We start from the raw sequence: 14,455 nt of genomic DNA, 5'->3' as shown, positions 1-14,455 counted from the left end.
CAAAAAGCTAAAAAGGGAATTAATGTATTATCTAGAAATCCCATTTCTGTACATACAGAACTTCTTAAATCAGTATGCCTGAGAAATACAAACCTGCATTCTCACGTTCAGCATAGAATCATTCACAATAGCTAAGATAAGGAAGCAGCCCATTGTCCATCAGATGACCACATAAAGAAAATGTGGTCTGTGTTCCATAAGAGAATACTAGTCAGCCTTAAGAAGAAAATTCTGATGTTTGCAACATGGATAGACCTGGATGTCATCATACCACATAAAATAAGCAGGTGTCTGTGTGTGTGTGTGTGTGTGTGTGTGTGTGTGTGTGTATGTGCGTGTGCACACACACACACACACACACACACACCACTGCCATCAAACTCATAGTAGACACCAAAATGGAGGTTGACATGGACTGAAGCAGAGGTTTTGATCAGTAAAACAAGAAGACTAACTTTAGAGATCTATGGAGAGAAGTAAATAAATAGCACACTGTATTTCACAATTCCTAAGAACTCTCAACTGTTTTAACCACAAAAGACAAATATATAAGGAAACAGATTGTTCAATTAATCTGACATCCCACACTGTAAACACATCAAAATATTATACTGTACCCCATATACAGATATACAATTCTTACTTGTCAATAAAAAATAATAGAATGGAAATCCCAGTGACTCACACTTACGTGACATATTTCACTAGTTACTTAAACATTCAAAAAAATTACTGAAAGCTAACATTTCCTTCCTCATTTGCATGTAAATGTGTCACACTCAGACTTTTGGTTATAATAAAGTAAAATGCATAGAAGTAAAGGTATAATGATGACATCTTCATCAGATTAATCTGATAGGACTACTTATCAAATTTTGCTGAAAACAATTATACCTCTCATTGATACATGCATATTACCATATAACTTAAAAGGCCAAGAACCCACAGTTGTTGATCAGATGACCTCTGTGACAAAATTATGAGTGACACCTAGTACAGACATAAAACATACTCACTACAGTATGTAAAGCACAAGGCTGAATCAACATTCAGCACTTTTCTAGACTGATGAGAAAGTGGTATTTGAAACTAGGTTCAGCATTACTAACTTTTATCTTCTACTAATCCTGCAATCAGGGGACTAGCAAACAACACAAAGCTCTTGCTTTGTGGTTTTGTTTTTATCCAAGAGCAAATTCCTCAGGCTATGCTACAATGGTATTCTCCCACACTTACTATTGAATTCCTTTTTCCTTACATGGCAATTACAGCAATGCAAAGTGAAGGATAATTTATTGGAAACATTTATGGTGATTGGCTCACTAATACAGTATGTTTCATAAAGGCAATAAGAACACAATAAGCTCACTGTCAATAACAACTTCCTTCCTTTGTTCACATTTTACACTTTCACTCTGCTCACTTGAAGATGTAAAAATGAACTGATAAAAATATGGAAAGGGCTATGACATTTAAGTGCACATGGTCTAAACCAGTGGTTCTCAATCTCTGGGTCATGACCTGCTTGGGAGTCACATACCAAATATTTACATTAGGATCCATATCAGTAGTAAAATTAGAGTTATGATTAGCAACAAAATAATGTTGTAGTTGGGTTCACTACAACATGAGGAATGGTACTAAAGAGTTGCACATTAAGAAGGTTGAGAATCACTCGTTTAAACCTTTTATAACTAATTTTATGAAATTATACATTTTCTGTGAACTATATTATACAAAGTGGGATTCCATGAGCAAAAAGTAAAGTATAATAGTAAATGTTAAAACAAAACTTAAAAAAATTAATTTTTAAGCTTAGTAGTTTAAAAAATTCATACCTCAACATACATTCCTTATAAAACACAAAGTTACTGTAAAATGATATATTATGGGGCACTTTTATTTCTGGTATAAAACAGAAGCTGCAGAGATTAATTTACACATATCTAAAAAGAAGAGAAAAATATCTTCAAATATTGTATTAAGTGACCGTAGAGGAGGGCCAACAAGAACCGTAAGTGTTCCCACTAACACAAGAAATCAGCAGGACCAGGTATGTCTACAAATCCAGATCCTAAGGTCAGGGTGGAGCTCAGTGATGGAGAACTTGTCTAGCCAGTTCATGGACCATCATTAGCACTGCAACACAATCAATAAAGGGCAAATTCTAGCTCAAAGACTTCCGTTTTGTTGGGGGCAGCAGGTGCCTACTTGTTTCCTTTTCATTAAATGGTGCTGGATAAGGGCAGAAGACAGTAACAGGAAGAGTCCTAGTGACCACCACCATCTTGGAATGTGCATTATCAATGGAGGAACATGATGAATGGCTCAACAGAAGCTGACAACCATAGAGATTCCTAAGCTCACAAAGATTTTTATCCCTAATTGTACTAGAGATAGACCCAGTGTTGCATGAATGTTAGGCAGGCACTCTGCCACTGAGCGACAATCCCAGCCCTTAATATAATCACTGTCTAATGCAATGGAATTGTTATAGCAGCAACACTATGCAATATATTCAAATTTGGTGTGAACGCTATACTCTTCATGAACTTAAACAGAAGATTAATTAAGGCAAAAGATAAGAAGCTACTGCTTGTACCTAACTAACTTAATCAAGTGTAGGGTAACAAAGTAGGTCCTGAAACTGGATAAATGAGCATGGTAGGCAGCACATTTTTCTGAGCACTACAAAATCAAAGCATTGTGATGCACCCTTTTTAATGCTTTTGCACTGCCTATTAAAAAACATGCTCCCATCCACTTACATATTAATATCCCGTTTTAAAATGATTTTAAAGCCTCTATTACTATAGTCAAACTTTAAAGGGCAGTTCTGCATATAAAGCAATTCTTCCTTCTTTGGGTTGTGTATAGAATACATGTCACTAGAAGGGTGAGGGGGGTTCACTCTGTTGGAAATGTCAGAAGTCTCAGGAGACTATTCCTTCCTCACCAAACACGGCAAAGAGCCAGACAATCTCTGGTTTTAGGGGCCTGTTATAAAGTTGAGGTCATAGCGAATGAGCTGAATTATTTTCAGTGGGGAGCAAGCCTTCTCAGGAGAGACTGAACCCAAAAGATGTGTCCATAAAAGGAAGGTAAGAAAACAGCTGAAATTTGTAACAATTTTAAAATTTAGCACAAACAAGTGCGATAAGTAGGCACTTCAGTGAAGAAGCATATGAACTCACTCGCTAGATCTTCTTCCCAGTTCTCTAATAGAGACTCTTAGAGCAAGAGACCTGAGGGAGTCCTCCCATTGGTACCCACTGGAAGCTGCTACCAGCACTGGGAGACACTCCTTCATCTGTCTGTCTTAGTGCAGACTCCTAAGGACAGAGAGGCTCCTCAGAGAGAAGCAAGGATTCCTCACAGCTCTGGCAGCTGGATGTCTGAGAACAGAGGTGCCTCCAGCAGGGCCCTCTTCTAAGCTGAAGACGGTCCATCTCTACCTGCATCTTCCCAAGGTGCTTTGGGAGGTCTCCTTTATAAATTCATTAGTCCATTTATAAGCACTCTACCCTAAATTACATCTCCAGTCCTTCTCAGCTCCTATAAGATGCTGGGGCTAGAGTTTCAAAATACAACTGTTTAAAGGAACATAGACTTTTAGTCCATAAGATTTGTGAGAAACCAGAGACATTAAGGAAAACTTATCAGGACTGAAGGACCCATACTAAGACACCCATGGCTAGGTGAATTAAAGGCCTGGCACACCAACAGAAACAGGAGGCCACAAAAAGACTCTGAGATGATTCAACTTCATACTAAAGGCCTACTGGAAGGAGAGGAGACACTGTTTCCAGCACAGATGTGATCCACCTCAATGTTACTATATACCTAGCATTAACCAGAGAACCAACAGGAGGGAAGGAGGAGACAGAGGATGGGGAGGCAGAAGAAGTGTATGGGCAGTTGCACCAGTTTTCAAAAGAAAGTGGTCGACATAACTAAATTTCAAGACGACAGTGCTGCTGGAATTAGCAGAAATTTACAAATAATTTTTACAAAGATTAAGTATAAATGCATGAATAGATGGAGAATTTCAGCAAAAGGAAACTGTAGTAAGAAGAATAAAAAAAAAATCTCCAATATGAGCACCTAGGCACATCGTGACAGATACACACAGTCTTTTAAACACATATATCACAGTCAGGATATCAGAAAAATATTGGATGCATAAAAATTAATTATTGAAAAAGATGTACAGGGTAGGGCTGGGGGTCTGGAGATATGGGTCTGTGGTAGAGTACTGGTTGCTTTCCCAGAGGACCCAGGTTCAATTTGTAGCACCCATTCGGTGGTTCAAAACGACACGCAACTCTAGGTTTGTAGAGCACGATGCACAGACATACGTGCAGGCAAAACACCTATACATACACATACATTTCTTTAAGTTAAAACAGAAACAAAGCAAATCAATGTCACAACAGCAACAGCATTCCACAGTAGTGGGAGTTGCTATCTATAAGCTGCAGTTGGATTGTACTTGCTGAATACTCTCATTCCATGTCACTCTTAAGTGCCATAAAACAGTCTGAAGTAAGTATTTCAACTCACAGCCAAGAAACAGATACAATGGTGTTCTGTGGGCCAGGATTTAGATCCTAGTTGCGTAACCCCAGGACAACACACCCTTAACCACTATACCATCTCTATTGGGTATGCTACCTCCTCCCCACTGGAGCACCATAAACAGGAACAGCCAGAACACTACCACCATAGCACATTGTACCTGTCCTGTCTAAAACAGGGCAATCTCACTAAAAGTGGGACAGCAATTTCCTACATTACTACTAAGTTGGCACTAAATGTTAGCAGTTTACACAGTTTTTCCCAAACACAAGAATACTTTAGGCAGCAGAAGGTCTGGGCTCTGGCTCTACCATCTGTATTATCTGAGCTCCTGTTTAGAAGGAGTTCTCTTTTCCCTCTTTAAAAGTACAGTGAGAACAATCCTATCCAGAAAAAGGGACTATTACTGCCAAACTGTTTCTGTGCACAGGAGACACATTCTCTAAGCAACAATGTCACCACTGTGCTATAAGTAATAGATTTATTTTAATAAGCATTTCATTTTAGGATAACTTTATATTATATATACATATATTATATATGTATATATAATATATATATATATTTTTTTTTTATTTTTCCTCCTCATTTCTCCTCCTTAAAGGAACCTTTTCTCCTCAGCCCCAGCGCTGCTGCTGCTACTCCATGGCAGGAGGAGCCATTGATATCTCCACATGGAGCCTCCACTCTAGCCTAGTGGGTCCCTTCCTGCCCTGGGGCCGGCAGGGAAGGGGGGAGTGGGGGAGGGGGAGCATGGATGGGCGGCGGGGGGGGGGCGGGGGGCGGGGTCAGAGGGGCGGGGATTCCAGATTTATATTTTTTAAAATGGCAAAACTACTGAAAACTTTTCCTTTGTCTTTTACTCCCACTAAAACTTACATTTGCTGAGGGTATTTGTTCAAGAAAACGACACTGCTCAGTTGCTAATAAATGGACTCATAGGAATGCTTTCACTACTTTATTCATCCCTTTCTTGTTTTCTGCTTCAGAAATTAATCCAGGGCACCATCTAGCATCTAGCAGTCACATCTTATTCTCAACTCTGACACAGCTTTCTAGTTTCCTTGTTCTTTACCATTTTAGTAGTTTTGTAAGGAGTACTAGACATGCACTTTTGGTAAAACGCTCCTTGATTTGAGTTGACGCTTTTCTCGTGGTAGAACAGTGATGGCCCTTCTGATCGCATGTCAGGGCACACCCACGCAGCGCTGCTAGCACCCAGCTCCCTCCAGGGCTTTAAGTACTTCTGACAAAGTTCTGGCCATGAGGTTAGCCTTCTCCCATTCCACACACTAATCTTCAGATAAAGAACTAAATCATTCATACTCTCAAAAGTAGAAGATGGAAAGTGAGCTTCAGCACCCAAGGCGGGGGACAGGGGTGAATTACACATACTGTTTGATATTCTTCCATGAAAAAGAGCAGCTATCCCTCAGTCTATATTCCCAGCTCTGAGGAGGCTAGGGAAGGAGGATCCGTGAGTTCCAGACCAGTCTAGCTAACACAGTGAAACTCTGCTACCCCGAACCTTCTAAAAATGTTTCCTTTTCTGTCTCATTTTACTAATTAATAATTTTTAGTTATTGTGTAAGGGTTCAGATAAAGCAAATGTTTTTGGTTGGAATTTTGTCCGCCTAACAAAACCAAGGAACAATCACTACCCCACTTTTTAGAAAACAAAACAAAATTTCAAGTGTCATAATTGAAGAACAATTTTGGCACATATATACCAAGTTGACCTTGGAAGAGAAGCAAGGATAATTCAAAAGTATGCTTTGAATGGAGGAGTCCTCAACAGAGCTTGGTTTCAATGAAGCATCCACAGCTGCACATGCTCCTGTTAGAGTGAAGGGCAATTCGGATGGGAGGAAGGAAAGGAAGAGAATGATAAACTGAGCAGTTTCTTTTTCCCCATAGCACAAGGATGCTCAGTGCTGCCACCTGCTGTCAGAAACCATAACACTGGAGAGTAACAATGGCAAGGGAGTCAGGTATGTGGAAAGAAGTACAAAGTATTCTTGGTTTGACTACAATGATCTCCCCAGATAATCTCTTTCATCTCAGTACACAAGAAATGGAACCACTCTGAATGGAGCTTGCCTCATTAGAAACGGAAAGGGAAAATGGCAGGTAAACCCCTACGGTCAGAAGAACCTGCACCTGAAAACAATTTTGATGATACTTTTTAGAATTGTTGCATACAGTTTGGGGGCGCGCGGGGGGTGGTGGTTCCCGGTGTTTTCAAACTACTGGCATATTACTCTTTGAGATCCGGTAGATCAGCATTCCCAGGACTGCTCAGATATTTCAAAATTCTGATTATTTTAAACATACTTCTAGACAGCCTTCAGACTATCATTTGCAAAGCTAACATTCATGCTTAAAGGATGAAATGCATTCAGTTTAACAGTGCATACAAGGAACTACTGCAGATAGTAGTATTCACACAATGAACAATGTAATTTAAAATTCACAGCTCCCAGGAAGGTAGCAGCCCCTCATGGAATCACAAATGGATGCTGCCCTTTTAGGGACTTATTTTCAAAGAACTTATACCAAGCACACTACACATGCAAACGCAAACTCAATAAATCTTGTCTTTTTCTTGTTCTCCTTTTTAAATGTTAATACCATTCACAACACACACACACACACACACACAGACACGCGCGCGCACACGCACGCACGCACGCACGCACGCACACACATTAGGTGAGGATTTACATATGAAGGAGAAGAGACTTAGAACTGAAAACTACAAAAGCTGAAGATATCAGAAAACATCAATAATTAAAAAGCGATTATCGGACTTCTAGAAAAGGTCAAAGGGGTAAAGGAGGGGCAGAAGAAGGAAAACAGAGAAGAAAGCGGATGAAATGACACTGTCTGCAAACTCTCCATTTACCATCTTAGAAGTGAATAGCCTGCTTCATATGTTACTGTTCTCTTCTAAGAACTGAGGCAGAAGTTTGAAGCCTTGTGCTGTAACTGCTTTCCTTTGTGAGCTTCAGGGAGCCAAAGGAGTTGTTTGCTTTACCTCCACTCTCAATTAGTTTCTCACAACAGAGTATCTTCTACTGCCCTGCTGTTATTAAATCTGATGAGAAAAAGGCATTTCCTACGTCTATGCTAATTTTTAAAATGGAAAAAAACTAGTCATTTCAAGGAAATTGGAAGAATTATGTAAGAATCATTTTTCTGTGACTGAAAATAACTGATTAATTTGAATACATTTATGTTGGGATAATCTTTTTGTACACTGGGTGAAGATGCGTCTCTGTTTAACCTCACCTGCCTAAGGCACCTTCTGATTGGTTTAATAAAGACTTGGATGACTAATAGCTAGGAAGGAAAGGACAGGCAAGACTTCCGGGCAGAGAAAGGAACTCTGGGAAAGAATCTGAGATGGGAGATTTGAGGAGAGGTAACAAGCCACATAGCAGAATCGGGATTAATATAAACAGGTTAATTTAAGTTTTAAAAGCTAGTTGGGAACAAGACTAAGCTAAGGCCAAAATTTCATAATTAATAGTGTCTATGTCATTATTAAAGAGCTAGCCACATAAAGAAAGACCCACTATACATTTAAACAATATTAATCTATTTGTACTATACAAAAAAGGGACTGTTCCTAACTTTTAAGTCCATGATCTACCTGTTTGCCTAAGACAGTACTCAATTGTCTGAAAAGCACTGTTCTATTTCTCTTCCACGTCCAGCTTAGTCCTTCTTTCTTGAGTCCTATCTCCACACAATTCCAAAGGGTTTTCTAGTATTTAGTATGGTATGTCTTCATTTATTGTCTTTATCTAAAATCTCTTCATTTTCTAACTTAAATAACAGACTACCACCTAAAAGGAATGACAATTATATAAATTACAAAAAAGTCAGTTTACAAAATACTTTTTATACCATTTTCACTAAATCTTCACAATAACAAAGCACTGTGGTGTATTATGCTGCAGATAAAAAGATGACTTACATCTCTCAAGAGCACAGCAGCCAGCTCTTATACTCTTTACATAGCAAGCCCAGCCTGAAGGACAAGATTAGCTTGGCGAGTCAGCACTGTGCAGTTTCTAAGGATCCAAGGGGACTTCTGTTCAATGCATGCAATGTATGCTTACACAACTTCCTTGGCTAGTAGCCCTCCTAGAATCGTTGTTGTCTTTAGGCATTTTCTGGTACCACTCTATTAATATTCTTACTTTTTCTCCAGAGACCCCTTTAGCTTATCATCCTATGAAGTTAACTTTCTATACCAAATAAAAACTGGGGTTTATCTTTGGGTTTTATCTCTTTACATGTTCTTACTGGGAAATCTCATGAAAAACTAAAAAGTACGTACATATGTGTGTATGTATGTTTTTCTGAGACATCTCACTATGCAGCCCAGGCTGACTTTGAACTCAGAATCATCCTGCATCAGCCTTCCCAGTGCTTCAAAAGTTTTAAAATTAAGCTATCTATATTCTGATGATTCAGTCATAACTGGGTCTATCCTCAAGATAATTTGGCCAAAATTAAAATTAAAATTTTTCTTCTTTTGAAATTTTCCAGACCCATAGATGTCTTATTTCATCTCTAAACTAGTCATTGGAATTCTGTAAGCTCTTAGAATAGGCTCCGCTGCCTAGTCTACCTACCCCTAGCTAGCAGCAGTCCCTCCCTTCATATCTTACTGCCTCTGATTTGCATCACTCTTTGGCATCTCCCTAATGAAGATGCATGATGCACTAGACAATGAGTTCCTGAACACTAAGTTCATTCATTTATTTTTATATTTTGAAATGAAAACATAATTACATAGTTTTCCTATTCCTTTTCCTCCCTTCATACCCTCCTATGTCACTGTGCTCTCAAATTCATGATCTTTTCTTCTTTGTTGCCACACACACAATCACTCTTAAATATATAGTGTAGAGAGCTGCTGCATACAGCCGCTCCTTAAAGATGGCGCCGGCTTCCGCCCTCCGCCTTCCCGATGGTGAGCACTCTCTGTGATAAACAACTCCTTAATTGGCTAAGGCTGAGAATCTGGCTTGCTTACGAGCACCTGGACCTAATGGTAGTGCCCACGTGGCGTATCAGGGTTGGCTACCCAGTGATTACTTAAGGCTGAGAGTGGGTTTCCCTAGGGTCAGAAGTCAGAAGATTGTTCAAGGTTCCTGAATAAACTGCTGAAAGAAGAGCTCAGTGTTGTGCCTTCCTTGCTGGTTGAGGCGGTCTCGACAATATAGAACAACTTGCACAGTACCTATGGTTATTTGTAATGTTTATGATTTCAGAGCTGACCACTTGGTCTGATATCCTTTGAGAGGGGTTTCCTGCTCTCAATATTCCTTAGTTGCCTGTAGTAAGTACTTTGTCTAGGGTTGAGGTTCCATGAATTTATTTCACTCTTTTCATCTATTTTCAAAAAGGTGCCAGAAAGACTCTTTCCACACAAATCAGATCACTGTCTACCTTCAAGAGTAAAAACCAACCAAACCCCTCCCTGTCCCCTGAAACTGATATTTCACAGGTCAGTCTTTCATGCTGCTGAAGACACTTGGTGACTTTTGGGCTTGGCTGACCCTCTGCACCACTACCTTCCAATGTATCTTGTGACTTCCATCACCAATGCAACCTATCCTTGCATCAAATGAAACTGAAGTTTATGAACACATGATTGCAGCTCCATCCAACATATCTGTGATGGTGTAATGGTGTGGGGTGTATACCCACCAACACCACAGCTCCCCAGTGTTTTCTTGAGTGAGAGCAGCAGGAAATATTAGATAGAAGGATTTGTAGTGCAGAGATAAACAGAAAGAAAATAAAGGACAGCCTTGAGAGGGCCTGGAACCTATTCCAATGGGCCCCGATTGTCTCTGCCCCAGGGTATTTATAGAGATGCCAAGGGGTGGAGCAAAAGACCTCCCCCCAGCACAGCCAAGGGCAGACTATCTCAGACACCTGCACTCAGGTAGGCCAGTGGTCCAATCATCTTATCTAAGCAGATCTGCTGGGTAAAGCCACTAGGAACCTGAAAATGGGTTCCCACAAAATGATCTATACCTATTCTACATAACAAGAAGCACATGAATATGCATAAAACACAGAAGTATAAAACCCAGCAAGAGTGACAAAGGAACTGAAATTTCCATTTTATTGTGTTCTAATTCAACTTGTCACTTGAAACTAGGAGCAATGATAATAAATGATACAAATCTATGCTGTTTCTATCTATCCTGGGATATGTCCCTCTGTCTAGAATTATGTGTTTGGGACTACTAGAAATTAAATTCTTTATTAGATATTAAGCTATGCAAGCTACCTATTTCTTCTAGAATAAACTTTACCTGTTTTTACCTATCAGGAAATTCACCACTTTTACAAAAGCTATAAGATTTACATGCATAAGATTATGTTTGTTCATAATAAATTCCTACTGGTTTAATATTTGTAAAATATATAGAAATCTGGCTTCTGTGTTAGGATCCTGCCCTCACTCTTCCAGGTCTGGCATCTTATGTCATCAGGGCACTGGGGATTATGTACCCACCATGTGGTCAAGCAATCCCTGCCTTAAAAGCCAGATATGGACCCCCTCTCCCCACCCCCCACCCCACACTCTCTCTGTTTCCTCTCTGCTCCCTCCCCAGCCAAGCCTGGCTCCTCTCCTATCCCCTCTCACTCTCCACAACCCGGTTTCCCTCCTAAATAAAGCTGTAAAAAACTAGCGCTGGGTTCTGCCTTAGCCCGTGACTTTTCTACCAACCAGCGCCACCAACCAGCATTGTATTACCATCATTCTGAATTGATAACATCTCTTCTTTCTTTTTGTGCCCTATTAGTACCAATAGAATTTCAATATTTTTTTAAGGAACCAGGTTGGCCTCATTGATTTCTCTATTGTCTTCCTGTTTTATAATTTCATAGTTGACATTTATTACATTTTCTCTATAAGTTTCTGGTTTCTTCTTCATGGTGGATTTCCTGTGGCAATGCTAACGTCAAAAACATCTACTACTCATAAACTCAGCACAGTGGCTCCAATGCTTCACTAAAAAGACAGACAAAGTTATTAGAGAGGTGGGTCAATGGGTTTGAATAAAAGTGAAGTATCACATTTTACAGAAAGTGAATGGAACAGAAACCAGACCTGATCTACTGAAGAACAATATAGAGGTGGATGAACAATACAGATGCAGCCAATAATAAGAGTGGTAAAGATACATAGAAGAACCTAAGACTGGTGAGAAAGGATACCCCTCCCCCCCCACCGTGCTATCGGAAGTCTTGACCTTGAACAAAGACTAACACACTGTTGTAATTCACAGAAAATAAAAGCAATTAAGGTTCATATGGTAAAAGGTAAATGCTGGGGTTGGGGATTTAGCTCAGTGGTAGAGCTCTTGCCTAACAAGCGCAAGGCCCTGGATTCGATCCTCAGCTCCAAAAAAAGAAAAAAGAAAAGAAAGAAAGAAAGAAAGAAAGAAAGAAAGAAAGAAAGAAAGAAAGAAAGAAGAAAAGGTAATTGCTATTCTATTTTTCCAAGGTTCTATTAACAAGGAGTAGCACAGTATTAACTCAAAGCACATTTTTATAATCAATAAAGCAGCTATTGAATATGCAAAGAAATAAAGCTAACATTTCAATACCTACATAAAAAAAATTGTTACCAAAAGGAGGCAGTAAAAGGACATCATGGGAAAACAAAAATGATGTAAATAATAAACCAACAGAACAACAGAAGGCCAAAACTTAACTCTGTCAATAATAGATTAGAAATCCACAATTAAAATGCACAGCTGAAGACCTTTTCCCATTCTGTAGGCTGTGGCTTTGTCTTGTTGACCATGTACTTTGCTCTACAAAAGCTTCTCAGTTTCAACAGGTCCCATTGATTGATTGTTTCTCTCAGTGTCTATGCTACTGGTATTATATTTAAGAAGTGATCTCCTGTGCTAATGTGTTCAAGACTACTTCCTACTTTCTCTTCTATCAGGTTCAGAGTAACTGGATTTATGTTGAGGTCTTTGATCCACTTGGACTTAAGTTGTGTACACGGTGACATATATGGATCTATGCAGCCATCAAAATGCCCAACTGTTCAATTAAGAAATGGGCTATAGAACTAAACAGAGAATTCTCAACAGAGGAAGCTCAAATAGCTGAAGGACTGAATTGCTCAACATCCCTAATTATCCGGGAAATGCAAATCAAAACGACTCTGAGATACCACCTTACACCTGTCAGAATGGCTAAGATCAAAAACACAGAAGATGTGGATGCAAGGGGAGAGGATGTGGAGCAAGGGGAACTCTCCTCCACTGCTGGTAGGAATGCAAGCTTGTACAGCCACTTTGGAAATCAATATGGTGCTTCCTTAGAAAATTGGGAATCCATCTCTCCCAAGACCCAGCTATACCACTCTTGGACATATACTCAAGAAATGCTCAATCATACCACAAGGGCATTTGCTCAGCTATGTTCATATCAGCATTCTTTGTAATAGCCAGAACCTGGAAACAACCTTGATGCCCTTCAACTGAAGAATGGAAAAAGAAAATATGGTACATATACACAATGGAGTACTACTCAGCAGAGAAAAATAATGAAATCATGAGGGTTGCAGGCAAATGGATCTAGAAAAAAATCATCCTGAGTGAGGTAACCCAGACTCAGAAGGACAAACACGGTATGTACTCACACATAGGAGGAAACTAGATGTAAAACAAAGATGACTAGACTGCTACTCACAACTCCAGGGAGGCTACCTTAAAAACAGGACCCTAAGAAAGACACAGGGATTGCCCAATGACAGAGAAATGGATGAGATCTACATGAACAACCTCCCAACCAACGACAGTAGGAGTAATGAAGGACAAGGTTCGAGGGAGAGCTTAGGGGAGCAGGTGATCCCAGCTGGATCAAGAACAGAAAGGGAGAACAATGAATAACAGACCATGATAAATGAAGACCACATGAGAACAGGAAGAAGCAAAGTGCTAGAGAAGTCCCCAGAAATCCACAATGATACATCCACTGTAGACTACTGGCAATGGTTGAGAGAAAGCCTGAACTGACCTAGTCTGGTGATTAGATGGCCAAACACCCTAACGGGCGTGCTGGAACTCTCATCCAATAACTGATGGAAGTGGATGCAGAGATCCTTGGCCAGGCCCCAGATGGAGCTCCAGGAGTCCAATTGTTGAGAAAGAGGAGGGACTATAAGAGTGTGAATTGTTGAGACCAAGATTGGAAAAAGCACAGGGACAAACAGCCAATCTAATGGAAACACATGAATTATGAACCAAAAGCTGTGGAGCCACCAACAGGATCAGGCCCTCTGGATAAGTGAGCCAATTGAATAGCTTGAACTGTTTGGGAGGCACCCAGGCAGTGAGACCCGGACCTGTCCTTAGTGCATGAGCTGGCTATTTGGAACTTTGGGCTTATGCAGGGACACTTTGCTCAGCCTGGAAGGAGGGGACTGGACCTGACTGTACTGAATCTACCAGGTTGATCTGAATCCCCAGGGGAGTCTTGGCCCTGGAGGAGATGGGAATGGAAAGGAGGGGTTGGGGGGGGGGGGGGGGGGGGAGGAGGACAGGAGTACCCATGGCTAATATGTAAAATTAAAACACAAATATAATTAAAAATAATAATAAAAAATAATTTTTAAAAAAGGCACAGCTGGAGAGATGTTTTGGTAGCTTGGTAGTTAAGAACACTGGCTATTCTTCCAGAGGACCCAGGTTCAGATCCCAGCACTCACATGGCCATTCACTGCTCTTCCAACTCCAACTTCAGATAATCTGACACTGTCTCTGGCCTCCACAGGCACTACACTCCTGTATACATACCAATACATATAAATGAATCAATA

The 14,455-nt window shown here is 40.1% G+C and overlaps 1 protein-coding gene across 5 annotated transcripts in view; it reads right to left on the bottom strand.

Moving 5' to 3' along the window:
- Kiaa1328 (KIAA1328 ortholog) overlaps window positions 1–14,455 on the bottom strand; it is a 286,471-nt gene that overhangs the window by 184,812 nt on the left and 87,204 nt on the right. The gene's annotated exons all lie outside the window — the stretch shown is intronic.

This window comes from Onychomys torridus, chromosome 13 (assembly GCF_903995425.1).
Source record: "Onychomys torridus chromosome 13, mOncTor1.1, whole genome shotgun sequence".
Classification (NCBI taxonomy): Eukaryota; Metazoa; Chordata; class Mammalia; order Rodentia; family Cricetidae; genus Onychomys; species Onychomys torridus.
Note: the sequence above shows the minus strand (reverse complement) of the source record. Positions and strands in the feature narration are given on the sequence as shown.